The following is a 15,130-nucleotide window of genomic DNA, read 5'->3' as shown; positions in this document are numbered from 1 at the left end:
TTTAATATGATTTATTTAATATATTTGGCTTTGTAAGAGTAAATATTGTAATATTTACATTAATTGAATAATTGGGACGTAGCAATACTATATCACAACGCCCATGTGTTTGTGTTGCTTGTCTGAGGAAGGAAGAGCATTGACTTTTCCGAAAGCGCTAACATTATTAAATTGATTCAGTTTATTACTCCTGCTTATTTCGCTTTTTTTGTTTTAACAGGTGTGCGTAAATAGCAACACAGTTCTTAGGTGTATTGTATTTAAATGTTATGTGGGTCATATGATTGCAATTATGTTTAATATTTATTTTATGCTGTGCTGACTGGGTTAATCCCACTAGGCCAATGGCTTCTTTTCAGTAGAAACCCAAGGTTATGTTCATACCGACTAGGGAAATTTGGCCAAGGCACAAGAGAATTTCCCCTAATCTTTTCAGGAAGCTCCATTGGATCTGTTACAGCCAACTGATCTACCACCAGCTTAGGCAGATGGGCATCAGTTTAACATCTTATCCAGAGGATGGCACACACAGGAGTGTAGCACCTGCTTCTATTGCATCTCTGTGTCAGTACAGGAAAATGAAGCCAACTACCTGATCCAGGAAGAGAACCCACAGCATTCCAATCTTCCAGCACCAAAGGCAAGTGTGTTACCTGCTGTGCTACTGAAGCTGTCTTTCCTTTACATAATAAAAACTGAGGTAATTGCAATTTATGGTCCAAACTTGTATGAATTTCAGGTGTCTGGTCTTTCAGCTGTAATACACTGAGGAATTTATGTGTGTGCTAATCACTGTTGGCAACCATTACTGAAGCTTAAATATGATTTGATGAGACTGGTTTGGCTTCTGTCTAGTAAGCCTTTTACTCACCATTCTTGCCATTTGCACATATCTTTTTAAGAAAAAGTGCATGCTCCTTGGCAAAACATCATGCATGCAGAATCCTAACCACAGAACCCAACCAATGGATGGTGAAATGATCTTTCTATTATTTCCTAAGCCACACCCCATTTCTAATACCACCCCCATAGGACCCCCCCATCTCTGATATAGAGGTATTGACTCTTTCAAACAACCCACCACATTTGTTGGCTTATTCCTAGTATATAACTCTTTCAAACACCTTCTGAAATCTCACTTCCTCATTAAATGAATCACTTTGACTCTCACTCCTCTTTTGTTAACTGTTTCACCAGAATATTTTTAAATTTAGTTGCAAGGAGATACCATAGCTTCTTGTCATTTCATAGGGTAGTTTAAACACTATTACAGTTTTTTTTCTGGCAGAATATCCCCAGTATTGCCAAAAATACACCTCTTTAAATTTTAATGTGATGGGTTGTCTTTGTACTTCTGATACAAGAACAAAAAAGTATGTAATTTATATTACTGTCAGTATTTATCAGTCTCTACCTTTTGATGTTAACCTTCATAAGCTAGCCTATCAAAGCACTGAAATGTGTAACTGTAATGTTAAGATAATAAATACAATAAAATAAACTCTTCCAGTAACATTTTAAATTATAGAGGGCTCTATTGGGTACTGTAATAATTCGATCAGAAAGGATTTGACAACTGTTAAAGTTATTAAAGCCTTGTGTAATTACACCTATGAGGGTATTTTTGTTTTTAAGTCTGATTTCTATAGGTAACCAAAGGCAGAAAGATCATTATATATGTACCCAGTGATATGACATATTTTTCTTCTACTGTGAAGTAAAGTGTTCTTCTTCTGACGCATTATACCATTTATGTTTTTATTCCCTATTATGCCTTTCAGTTTAGACCAGATTTTTGTACTATTAATAATGTCAAAAGACCTGACATCAGTGTAAATAACCACTTACACTAAAAGCAGGCTGTGAGCAGGTATTTTGAAATATTGTCCCCATAGTAAGTTTGTTTATAGACAGGCCTTACACTGAGAACAGCTCTTTTGGAATCTGCCCTTCCGGTGAAAGCCTGTTTATAGATATGCCTTACCCTGAAGTAAGTCGCTTACATTGAGAAGAGATATTTGAAAATCAGGGCAAACTTATACTGAGAGTAACTCTTTTAGAATCTGGTCCAGTGTCTTCTATCAGTAGAGTTGTTGTTGTCTTTCGGCTTTTCCCGGTTAGGGGTCGCCACGGCAGAACTCTGGTCAGCTAATGATTGGCAGTAGATTTTCATGAACGCAGAGGTGCCAGCTTGACATTCAACCTTCAACGAAGGCACGCCCATTTATGCATATCTTTCGAATGCCCACCCAACCACGGGGAGGACATGCAGACTCCACACAGAAGGCACTCCCCGCACTCCAGCCGAGAATCGAATGGGAGAACCTGTTGCTGTGAGGCAACAACGCTACCGCTGCAACACCACGGAAGTGTTTTCTATTCAGTGAGAGGACACAACACATCAACATTTTTATGTATTACTTCATTTCAGACTTAGTAAGCTGAAACTGTGTTATTCACATACATCTCTATTTCCTCTGAGTTTCGCTTTCCTTGTTTCATTAAACCGGTAGGAATATTATATATAAGAACTGAGAATGTCCACTTGCAGAACATGGTCGAGCTTCTGCAAATCTAGAATTCAACATTTACAAACAAGTAATTTCTTAAAAATACGTTGTTCCCATTATTTATCCAGTTTTTCATTTAAACACACTTCCTACCATTTCTAATTATTTCACAGTGACATGGCTTTTACTTGTTCTGTTATTATGCACATGCGAGTCTAATATTTAATAGCAGTCACATCCAATTTCCACATTTGTGTATTTTACTGTTTTTTCCCCAACTCAGTGTTGACATTTATGTTTCCCTTTCAAGTCTTTTTATTCATCTCAAGCATCGCTTGTATAAAGAGTGCTCATTTCTACCTACTGTCAAACATTTTCTTTATTCGTTGTAATTAATTTTTTTTTACAAAACCATATTTTTAAAGTCTTCTTTGAAAACACTGCATCAGCCGTGAGATTTCTATTTAGAATAGTAATTGCTTCAATCATAATAATGTACTTATTCTTTGAAACCACTTAATCTGTAACTCTTGCCTCTGAATTTTTTTTCTCTCTGTTATAAATTTGGTTTACTTCTTCTGATGCTTGCTTCTCCATGCTCCGTAGTTCCTTCATATAGCTTTAGACTGCCTTGTAATATGACTTAATTAAAAAATTAATGCAATTGTCCATGTAAATAATTCAAAAATAAATGTAGCTATCCATGCAATCAAAACTTACCACACATTATATTAATACAGAACCAATATGTCTGCCAGTGATCTACAATGAATGCACAGAATCAGATGACGTTTCTTTATTATTTTTTTAATTATGAATTGTATAAGGTGAACATTACAATAAGCTTAAATGTTGCAACTTATCTACATATCAGGAATGGTTGTATTCAGTTGTGCCATACAAACCTGTGTTACATTCAAGACTAACTGGCCCTCCTGTGGAGTTCTACATATAACATATTTCAGCTATCTTATCTTATGTGCTATACTTAATGGTAGGTATCAGAATAGTATGACCTTTAAAGAAACATGGAAATATAAACTGCAGGAAAAATCAATCCTTAGTATAATGCGCAAAGTTTTGATAGAGCTATCGTGTGTTCCCTTTATGAAAGCACTGAATGGCATTTCCTGGCACAGACCCACAAACAATCTATTCAACTTCTACAATTAAAGCCTTGAGAAAAATCCCTTATTCTGAGTCAGGTCCTTGCCTGCCCACGTCATCCTACTCCTGTAATCTCTGTTAGGTAGTGAGTTGTTTTAGGATTTAGTCATGCCTGGGGTTGTCTGGTCATAATGATGAAGATTGAATGAATAAATCCACAGCTGTGTTTCAGTAAATTACGATATTCTCTACACTGGCAACTTTTACTTAATACATTTTTTTCATTGAGATCATTCATCTAGGCAAAGCCATTTATAGAAAAAAAAATGCCTTAAATATACCTCCAGCATATAGAAAGATAGCTGGTTTTAAATATTTTTAATTCATATTTCAAGTATTGTTTATTTTATTTTATTGTTTGGCATTGCTATGTGTTTTGTTCTCATGTTCAAAAAATCTTAATTTTTGTGCATAGCTTTATTTTTTGGAAGAAAGATGACTGTTTAGTTTGTAAGAAAATAAACTTTAAAACTTTTTGAGTGCATTATTTTTATTAAAACAAACAAAATATACAATAGGAGTCATCCATGCCTTTTCGTTTAAAATATACAATAGTTTATTTTTAACAACAGTGTAATGAAACTTCTGAGTTTTTTGTGCAGCACATATTTTATGTCATTTTAAATACCTTTATTAAATTATCAATAAAGACATAAACATACATTGATATAATAGAAAACAAATCATATTAACATATTTCCAGTTGCATACATTATATATCACATGCATTCTTTCTGTTACTATCCTCAGTCCAACATTAAAGAAATTGCCCATTTCCTGCCTTTCCTAAACTCTATACAGTTCAGTGATGCCTCCAGGTGCTTCTGCAATTACATCCTACTGATGTCTCTAGGCACCAAATCTTTCTTCTTCTTTTGGCTTTTCCTGGTTAGGGGTCGCCACAGAGGATCACCTGTCCACTCATGATTGGCAGTGGAGTTTTATAGTGTCAAGTTGCCAGCCTGGCACCCAACCTTCCACAGAAGGAACACACACACGCACTCACATCTAGGGCCAATTTAGAGTGTCCAATCCACCTGCAGCATGTCTTTGGGATGTGGGAGGAAACCGAAGCACCTGGAGGAAACCCACACGACCACAGGGAGGACATGCAGACTCCACACAGAAGGCACCCCAGCTGAGGCTTGAACCAGAGAACCTCTTGCTGTGAGGCGACAATGCTAACCAGTGCACCACCATAGCCACCCCTCTCTAGGCACCAAATATTGTCTATTTATGTTAGCACTAATAATTCTAAAACCATGCTAATTACAATCTTTTAAAATATTTGTTCTTAAAAATTACACAATGGCAAACACAAATAGATTGATATTTGACCTCTGAGTGGTGTAGGCAAAGAGATGTAAATTGTTGTTCATATAATAATTATTTATATTGTTATAAATTTCAAGTTTTTCTAAATATCTTGACAACCAAGTGAAACAGACAGAACTGCTCAGCCTCATATGAAAGCTGTCAGCTAGATGAATAAAATGCTGTTGGCAGTATGTGTAAAGATAGTGGGTGCTGAGATATTGCAAGTTGTTATTTCAAAATTAATTGTTACCTTGTTTATAGTGACTTATAAAATCCTGTTTAATATCTAGAACCTTTAATATCTAGAACCTAAAGAATACTAACACTATAAAAAATGTTTGTGCTGAAAAGTTTGCCATTTACACTTCTTCAGTAATCCCTGTGGTTCCTGAAATAAGAGCATTTGTTTGAAATATGAGGACATAATTTGATTTTATCAAAACTCTTTGGTTCTGCCCATTGGAAGTTACAGTGCAAACTTCTGGAAGTCCATTTGAGGGAATGAGTTAAACCTCATTCCTCCTCCAGAGCATTATTCTGCTTGTATTGTTCCCACAATTTCCATTTATTTTATTGTTGCTCCTCCCCTTTTCTAAACATCACACTTCTAGTTCTTTTATCTCTGTTATAACATCCGATACTTAAAATACAGTTGGTTTATACTTTGACTTCCATTTTCTAATGAATCTGCATCTGAATTTAAAATGCATATGCATCTGAATTTAAAAGCATGAGTTTGAAATTCATGTAAATGTCTGAATAAACCATTTGTCTCAATCTTCCGTCTTATTTCGGACCTATGCTCTATTATTCTATCTTTAAGCTTCCTGGATGTTTTCCCTACATAAAATGCGTTACATGAAGCACAGGTAGCTAAATAAACTAACTTAGTAGTACTACAATCTGCTTTGCAAGTAAACTTAAAACATTCACCTGTTGTAGGATGTCAGAAGCTATTATTACTATCATTAATATCAGAGCAACAGACACAATTATAGCACTTGAAAGTGCCCACTTTAGTACATAAAGGAGCAGATTCAGTTTGAAAATCCTTATAACATAATATTTGCTTAAACGTCTGACCATTCCTAAAGGCAAACCTTGGTACTGGACCTAAAATGTCCTTTAAATCTGGTTGAGACATTAAAATTACCCAATTCTTTTGAATTATTTTACATACATCATTTGTATTGGCATTATAGGTGGTAGTAAACCTGATGACAGGCTTGCTTACTACCTTATCAGCTTCATTCCCTAATATATACCCTGAGTGAGTCAAAGAAACGGAACTAAAAACTGGTTTATAAGGACCTCTTCTGCCTTGCAAAACCTCTTCATAACTCATATTTACATCTCTAAGGTAATAACCATTCTCAATAAACTCTTTCCTCATCTTCTCAGTTTCCTCCAAAAACACACCCTCCTCAGTTGTTAGTCTACTGACTCTTATTAACTGAGATTTTATAATGCCTCTATATATATGTACTGGATGCATGCTAGCAGTATTTAAATATCTTGCTGCATGCACATCCTTCCTATGCACCTTTGTTTCCAACCTTCCAAGTTTCCTATATACCCTTATATCTAAAAAATCCATTGTATCTAAAGAAAAATCCATCTTAAATTTAAGGAAACTTGTCGTAGTGTTGAGATAGGACAGAAATTTTTCTAACTGAATCAGAGTCCCTTTCCAAACAAAAAAACAGTCATCAACAAATCTGCAAAGTAAAGAGCAAATTCATTATTTTCATTTAAGATGTATTGTTTTTCCCATACATATAAAACTAAATTAGCAAAGGTATTGGCCACGGACGTCCCCATGGCAACCCCAGTTAACTGCTTGTAGGGAACACCATCAAAAAAAAAATCATTCTTTGTCAACACCAAATCTAATAAGAGACAAATATTCTCTATTTCACGTGTTTGTTGAGAGGATTGCATTGTTAAAAAACTTCTGATTGCCTCAATCCCATATTCTATTGGAATCACCGTAAAAAGTGACACAATATCCAGTGTAACTAAAAAATAATCAGAACTAGTTTCACCATTAAACCACACACTAAGTTTCTCTAAAAAGTGCACCGTATCCTTTAAAACTGTTTCACATTTCAGTAAATACTTTCCTAACACTATTTGTAAATACATAGAGATGGGCTCAGTCACCCATCCTTTACCAGATACGATAGGCCTTAGTGGTGGGTCACTCATGGATTTATGCACCTTGGGGATACCATAAATCTGTGGAATTTTAGGACATGTTACTGTTAAATAAGTGAATAATTCAATTGTAATGTCCTGGTTCAATTGCATATCATATAAGAATAAATTCACCTGAGAAATATGATTTTTCACATCTGCAAATGTTATTACTTTAAAAGTATTAGTGTCAGACAAGAACTCTTTAAACTTACTCATATACCATGATTTGTCCATAAAGACTGTTGCCCCTCCCTTGTCTGCTTGCTTAATCACAATACTCTTGTCTTTTTTGATTTGCTGTAACAATTTATAATCATTAAAAGATAAGTTATATTTAACATCCCTACTTTTATGTTTACTTTTGGCATTATACAAAACTCTTATCTCATTCTCAACAATATTTAAAAAAGCTAAAATGACAGGTGAAAGTTGAGGTACAAAAACACTTAACTTTTTGCATACAGAGTCCAAATCATTCGCTTATACAAGGATTTAAGCATAACATTTCTTGCAAATAGTTTAACATCAGTTAAAATGTCCACAATATTATCCTTAAAAGTAGGGATAAACTTCATCCCATTCTTCAGTAAACCATAATGCTGCTCAGTCAAAACACATTTAGAAAGATTAACATCCAGGAAGCTTAAAGATAGAATAATAGAGCATAGGTCCGAAATAAGACGGAAGATTGAGACAAATGGTTTATTCAGACATTTACATGAATTTCAAACTCATGCTTTTAAATTCAGATGCATATGCACTGTACGAATGGGTATTAGGGGTGGTGACGTGGAAAATCCTTTGTTATTGAAGGAATATGAGTGGATAGTACGTTTACAGGCTGATAAATGGCCTGGCTTGAATGGAGCAGTAAGTCTCAAACCAGTTTTGATTAAGCGTCAGAGGAAGAATTTATGATGCTAACTTTGAGCTGCTACCTTTTTAAAAAGTTTTTAAAAAAAGTTTTTTAAAAAAGTTCTTATTTGATATGAATGATTTATCTATATGTAACTATATTTAATCTATATAAAATTGTTTTTTATTAATATAAGTAAAACTTCTTTAAGAGTTTTGGGTGTGATGCATTTTAAATTATTTGCATAATTAATTTTGGTTTGTATCTGGTTGGCTGGCTTGATCATGTGTTTTTCAGTGCTTCCTCTATTTAAATGCAACTTATGTAAGGTGATTTTATGTGCTGATGAAGGGTGTAGACCCGAAAGCTTCATTAAAATTGTTTGTTTGTGACTACCGTGTTTTTGGCTACTTTTGGATGAACAGTGACTTAGTGTATCTTCGTGGTGGAACTGTTCCCAGTTACCTCTTTCTTCCTCATCACACCTCTAATATTTGCAGTATAAAAATGCATCCATCCATTCATCCATCCTCAAACCCCTTTCCCATTTTGCACATGAGGTCATGGTGCCACTTATGCAGTGGCAATCATCTCGAGCCAAGGCTTACACTGCCAAAAATACCTATGCAAAATCTTCCAAGCAAAAATTCTAAACCTTCTAGCCATTGATGCGTACTTGGGAGCCATACATGTGTCCTTCCATTGTACCATTGTACATTACTTATCCAGTCTGTCTTCACAATCTTTTCTAACATTTTCTGTTTTATTCTTATAGCTATAGTGCAAAGTTTTAATTCCTCTAGTAATTATTCTGTTTTTTAAAGCAGCTTCTATTCTAGATTCAACTAAATTCTCTACCACTTTTATCCACAATTCCCATTACTGCGCAGAACGGTCAAAGTGTGTCTTATGATTTGTTTACTGACAGTGTTGTCATTTATTTCAGTTAACATTTTTAAGGCTTTAGCAGCAGATTATAAAGACTGTGTTGTCTTCAGAGAATATATCATTCAGTCATAACCAACAGAAATGCAGCTAATTTTCAGCAGAGAGCTTAACGTTTAAATCATCAGATCAGTATCAATCACATACAGACTCATAAAAATGTGAGAAATGGACAAAATCTACACTAGTTATGCCTTTCCAGGTAATCAAAGTATTAGTTCCTAATGCCAGCTCTGACAAGATCATAAAAAAAGTTAATATTACAGTATTTCTTACTTCAGAATTTATACCAGTACTTATTCTAACTTCTTACATCTGCTAATATTTCACTATAAACTGTTTAAAAGGTGCTTAAGATGGCAGTTTATTGTGCGTCGTTTGCTTTGATTTAAGAAAAACTTATTATGTGACTGTTGGATCTTATCTGTGTGGGTATGGCTGGGATTTTCCTGTGAAGAAAAAATGTAGACAGTTGGATGCTTCAAAAAATTACAGCCTGATATATAATGTATTATCACTTGATAACAAGTTCAATGGCTGTTTGAACTGATCTGTTTTGTTTACCAAATACTTTTATCAATCTTTGAGTATCATGCAAGTTATATTTCCACTGTTTTAGCACATCTTTATGAACGATTGTGCATGTCAGGGACAGACATTTTAAAAGAGCAGGGTTTTCATAGGTTCATAGGTAAGCACAAGGCTGGCTATCCTTGTGGGCTATTTTATGCTAGCCAATTTCCCTTTCAAGGATGAGAATCAAACTCTGCACCTTGTGTCTTTGAGTTAAGCACCTTAACTATTATGCCAAACCCCAATATAACTAAGAGTATGCATAAGAGTCGTACATATCTTCCTAAATAATTCAATCACAACAAACAGCAGTTTGCTTTTTAAGTTTACCTGACATCAAGTTAGATTGCTTAATGGAATCCGAATAGTTCTTTTATATCAGGCTGTCTGCTTTTTAAATACAGAAAGAAAACAGAAAGAAAGTGGGATAAATGTGGTGCAGCAGTTAGCGTTGCCGCCTCACAGCATGAGGTTCTCCAGTTCAATCCTCAGCTGGGGTGCCTTCTGTGTGGAGTCTGCATGTCCTCCCTGTGGTCACGTGGGTTTCCACCCGGTGCTCCGGTTTCCTCCCACATCCCAAAGACATGCTGTAGGTGGATTGGACACACTAAATTGGCCCTAGGTGTGAGTGCATGCATGTGTGTGCCTTCTGTGGAATGTTGGGTGCCGGGCTGGCAACTCAACACCGTAAAACTCCACTGCCAATCATGAGCAGACGGTGATCCACTGTGGCGACCCCTAACCGGGAAATGCCAGAAGAAGATCATGAAATGTAAGCCAGTAGTTATTAGTCATAAAGTTGGGGCTTTGACAGTGCCACATAAGTTTATTGAGATTTTAAATGTAAGTTGCATGTACAGTACAAATATATAGTAATCCTTTTTTTGGCAAAGCATGGTTTAATTTTTGTGGAGTCTGCATGTCCTCCCTGGGGTCGCGTGGGTTTCCTCTGGGTGCTCTGGTTTCCTTTCACATCTCAAAGATATGCTGTAGGTGAATTGGATACTCTAAATTGGCCCTAGGTGTGAGTGCGTGCGTGTGTGCACCTTCTGTGGAAGGTTGGGCACCAGTCTGGCAACTCGACACTGTAAAAACTCCACTGCCAATCATGAGCAGACAGGTGATCCGCTGTGGTGACCCATAACCAAGAAAAGCCAAAAGAAGAAGAAGAAGAAGATGGTTTAATTTTTGTGAGTATAAATTCAGCACTCCTTGCATTCAAGTCAGTTTAATGAGTGTGGGCTAATGTCCAGGCAATGTATAATACCTTTTGTGGTGTGTGTAAATATGTCTTTGTTTGGTACATCCAGAAATATGGGGTGGGGAAGAAAGACAGTGTGAAAGAGAAACATATTAATGGCCAAAAGGTGCTGCATTAATGAAGAGAAATATCATGGATTATGCTGCGCGTTAATGTGTTCATGCATGAGTCACTTCAAATTTAATTAAACAAAAATGAATGCAAACTATTAAAATCTATTAAGGTCCTGAACCTATGCATTCTTCCCTTCTCCTGTTAATTTTAAACCAATTGAATATTGCTATATTTAACTCACGGGCACTTCATTTCTAGTTTGCAGAAGGTAATGCCATTTCTCTTTTCTATACTGTAGCAGAAATAAAAGCATTTTCTATTTCTTCTGTATCTTTGTTGCCTAATGTAGTTAACTTAGCTAGAGAATATACCAACTTCTAGTTCAGATATGAGCAGAGATTGTTATGTGACAGAGCTCTTTATTGCATGATTTTAGAACCAAACTCGTATCACAAAGCTAAGGTACAAGTTTCATTCTTTATTGCCTTGCTGTATAAAGTACAGTATGTGTTGGAGAACGCTGTATTACTGCTTTCGAATCTTTTTTAAGGTTTACTTGTCAAGAGAGAACAGAAGTTTTCTTTATTGCTGGGGGAGAAGAAATTCCTCAAGCATGTTCTGAGTTATACAGAGGTTCACTTTCCACATCATCACAGATGAGAAACTAATCCTTGAAAGCCCAGAAGAAAAGGTATGCTACATACCTTGCTTGCATCACAATTTCTGCAAAACCTTCGACAGAACACTGTTTCTCTTATTCTGTGGAATGTAAACCTATTGTAAAACTTGAAGAAAAACTAATCTCTTTTTTATTTTGTGTATAATGATATAGACGATCTGTATAAAAGATGAAAATTACACCTAAAAGCTAAGAATGCCACAAATGCATTCAGGAAAAGGAAGCAAAATTCTGCTTCCCTTCACCATTTTCCCTACAATGACTATCTCAAACAGGATTACAGAGTGTATGTTCCAGCCTTGTGTTATTATCTTAATGAGAATGTGGGGGTTGATATGCTGAGTACAGCTACGCTGTGGCCAGGCATGTTGGCATTTGCTCATGTACTCTTTAGAGACCAGGTGAAAATCATCCTGTAGGATCACAGCAGGAATGCTTATTCACCCAGCAGGATTCCATTTATAAAAATATATTCATTTAGAATCCAGCTGTCCACAGCCAGAGAACTTTTTTTTTTCTTCCACACAATGCCTGAATACATTATAAGAGCTAAAATATGGATCTGGTAGAGAAATGTAGTACCTGGTATAATAGAATCAAATATACTGCAATTGATATGACAGTATTTATGCAAAAACTTTTGTAATTTTAAAGTAATTTATTTTTGTAAAGTAAGATGAGAGATGAAAAGAAAATGAGATTTTTTTGTGTATGTTTTATTGTGACTTACATTTGTATAACGACATGCATGCATGCATACTCACTTCTGTTTTCACTGCAAATATGCCTGTTTTGTTTTAAAGTACTACATAAGAAGAAAATGTGCAAGTTATCTTTGTGATCATGTACTGCCTGCAACATTGCAATTTGCAGTGTTTCTAGTTAAAGGAGAACCACATACAAAAACTGAAAAAAAAAAAAAACATTGTTTTTTCAGCCAGTCAAACTTTTCTGCATTACTAATGTCTCTGTATCAAAGTAAATGGTTACTGTTATTTTCTAATTTGTTATACCCTAAAATGATCTGAAGGAGGCTGCCATGGCTAGCATTATTTTGTTTTACAGTCAATGCCTTTGCTTTCATGATGTCATGTTAGAGGGACAAAAAGAAATCCTTATGATGAGGGGACTATTTACTGTAATTTTCTCCATCATCAGTTTACAGCATTACGACTGCTTACTTTTCACTGTCAGCATCAATCCACATTTTTAATTACTTTGCTTCCTCTAATTTTCATTGGTGGTAATCTCTGTTGCAACATGTTAACGAATGTTTGAATGACAGGCTTGAAAATGTAACTGAGTTAATTGTTCTTATTAAAGTAACAACTGTAGTTCAGTGTTCAAGTGTGAGAAATATGATTCCTATAATTTATAGGTGCTACTTGGGTTGAGATGGTTTGTATTGCATTCATAGTTTTAAATATTGTAGCTAGAATTAAAGTCTTTGATGTTAATCTTCTTTCCACAACTCCAAAAGAAACATGCAGTTTTACAGAAATTACAGTGTAAAAAAAATGCAAAATCAAATAGTGACAGAAAGTAAGAAGAGTTAGACGAACATATCTAGGGGCGGCTCATGGCATTGGACTGCCGGACTGCAGCCCCCTCAGCAAAAAAAAGAAAAAAGTACCTTTTTGTGTAGACTACTGTATTATTATTATTTTTTCTTTACTGTCAAGCAAGCGAGCCTCAAGTTCGTCTTTCAACTTCCTTCCTGCCTCGGCGTTGGCAAGTAGGCGCATGCGCACTTTAACCGCCTCGGGTTGCGGCGGTTTTAAATAAAGACTTTTTTTGTTTGTTTTTGCTGCAGCCTGGTGAGGACATTAAGGCATCAGTGTGATACCCAGCAGTCTATGCGGTTCCAAACCGCATAGAATTGGGAGGGGTTCGGACTGTGACGTCCGCAGGCACATACATGACGTGCTTGGGCTAAATGCTGCTGATTGGTTGTTGCTCTCTTCCCGGGCTTTATGTGCTGGGAAAAGAGCGAGAATCAAACAGTTTCAGTTGTGGACTGATTCGTGACTGAGTCAGTCACAAGGGAAGGATTATTTACCGATCTGGCTCTGGATTTGGATTTATTTAGCATTTTTTTGGGTGGCCTATATTTTGTCAGCTGTGCACCTGTTTGTGCTGAAGAACAGAAGAAGAACTGAAGAAAGAAGCAGTAGAGTAGAAGAAAGAAGTTAGAAGAAAAAGAACAGAGACAGAGTACAGACTAGAGTTTTCTTCTTGGTGGTATGTATATTATTTTTTATTGTCCCAGCCAGAGTTGCAAATGGTATATGTTGAAGACTGAGACAGATTTTAATCTTATTTTCTGGGTCATTACAGGAGATAGCAGCTTTTCAGATCTTATAGCTATTTGATCAGTTTGGAGATGAGCCAAACTTGTACTAAGGAAAGGCAATCAGAAGGTTAGCTGGAGTATGTGCTAAACTGAGAAAGCTCTCGACTTTAGAACCATCTATTTCCCTGCTAAATGCATAAGGCTTGCTCCTTTCTTATCTCATTTCTGTTCTGATAAATCCGTCTGTATCTGAACCCACTGTTCTTATGTCCTGGAAGCAGTCATTTGTACTACCTCTTCATAAAAGTGCCTCCAAATATCTGTCAAACTTTCACCCCACTGCTATTCTAATACCTTTTTCCAAAATAATAAAACAATGTATTAACAGTCAGGTTCTTCATTTCCTCCAAACAAGACACCACTCTCTCCTATACAACACCCCACCCTAGCTATAGTGCAACTATTATTCCTTAACACTGTTTATCAAGAAAGGAATGAGCATAAACTTGTGTCTTCTGTCTTTCTTGATCTCTGTTTAAGGCCTTTGACACTATTGCCTTTCCTGTGTAGTCTAGGTTTCTCCTCACCAATAATTGGGTCACTAACTATCGTTGTAACCACTGTCAGGCAGTCAGATGGCACACTCATTTCTCTACTTAGCTGCTAGTGTCACCTTTGGTCATGCAGGGGTCCATACTTGGTTCTCTCTTAACTTGTTCATAAACAAGGTGTTTTCAGCCTTATTTCAAGACAATCTTATCCAGTATGCTGATAATGCTCTGCACCCTAACTGTCCTCTTTACAGGCCATTTCTCAGGAATCATTTACCTACATCAAGACTTGGTTCTGTCAATCTCAGCTGCTTCTATAATCTTCAAAAACTAATGTGCTTTATCCCCAGATTACAAACCAAGAGTAAGAACAAGTTCACAGCCAATTCTTCTCATTTGGAAGTAGTCTCCCAAACCAAGCTTCTTGGTGTTACCTTTGATTATCCCCTTGAATTTGTTACACGTACTGAAAACATGCCAAGGAAAGTCACCATAAGGCAGACCTTCTGAACCAAATCACCAGCATTCTTACTGCTACTCACTAAAACCACCGCTACAACCTGTCTTCTGTCCAGTCTTCTTTATGCCTCACCTATTATAGGTTCATAGGCAAGTACTAGGCTAACTGCCCTTGTGGGGCCATTTTAAGCCTAGCCAGTTTCTCTTTTGTGCTTGAAATAACCTAACCCATTTGGTTATAGATTGACTTTACTCATCTCATGGGT

At 36.1% G+C, this 15,130-nt stretch overlaps 1 protein-coding gene across 1 annotated transcript in view; it reads left to right on the top strand.

Annotated features, from left to right (window-relative positions):
• LOC122803823 (neurexin-3-like) overlaps positions 1–15,130 on the top strand; it is a 2,450,564-nt gene that overhangs the window by 1,435,192 nt on the left and 1,000,242 nt on the right. The gene's annotated exons all lie outside the window — the stretch shown is intronic.

This window comes from Protopterus annectens, chromosome 6.part0 (assembly GCF_019279795.1).
Source record: "Protopterus annectens isolate FY-2018-M chromosome 6.part0, PAN1.0, whole genome shotgun sequence".
In the NCBI taxonomy this organism is placed as follows: Eukaryota; Metazoa; Chordata; order Ceratodontiformes; family Protopteridae; genus Protopterus; species Protopterus annectens.
The sequence above is the reverse complement of the archived record's forward strand: the minus strand, read 5'-3'. Positions and strand labels throughout refer to the sequence as shown.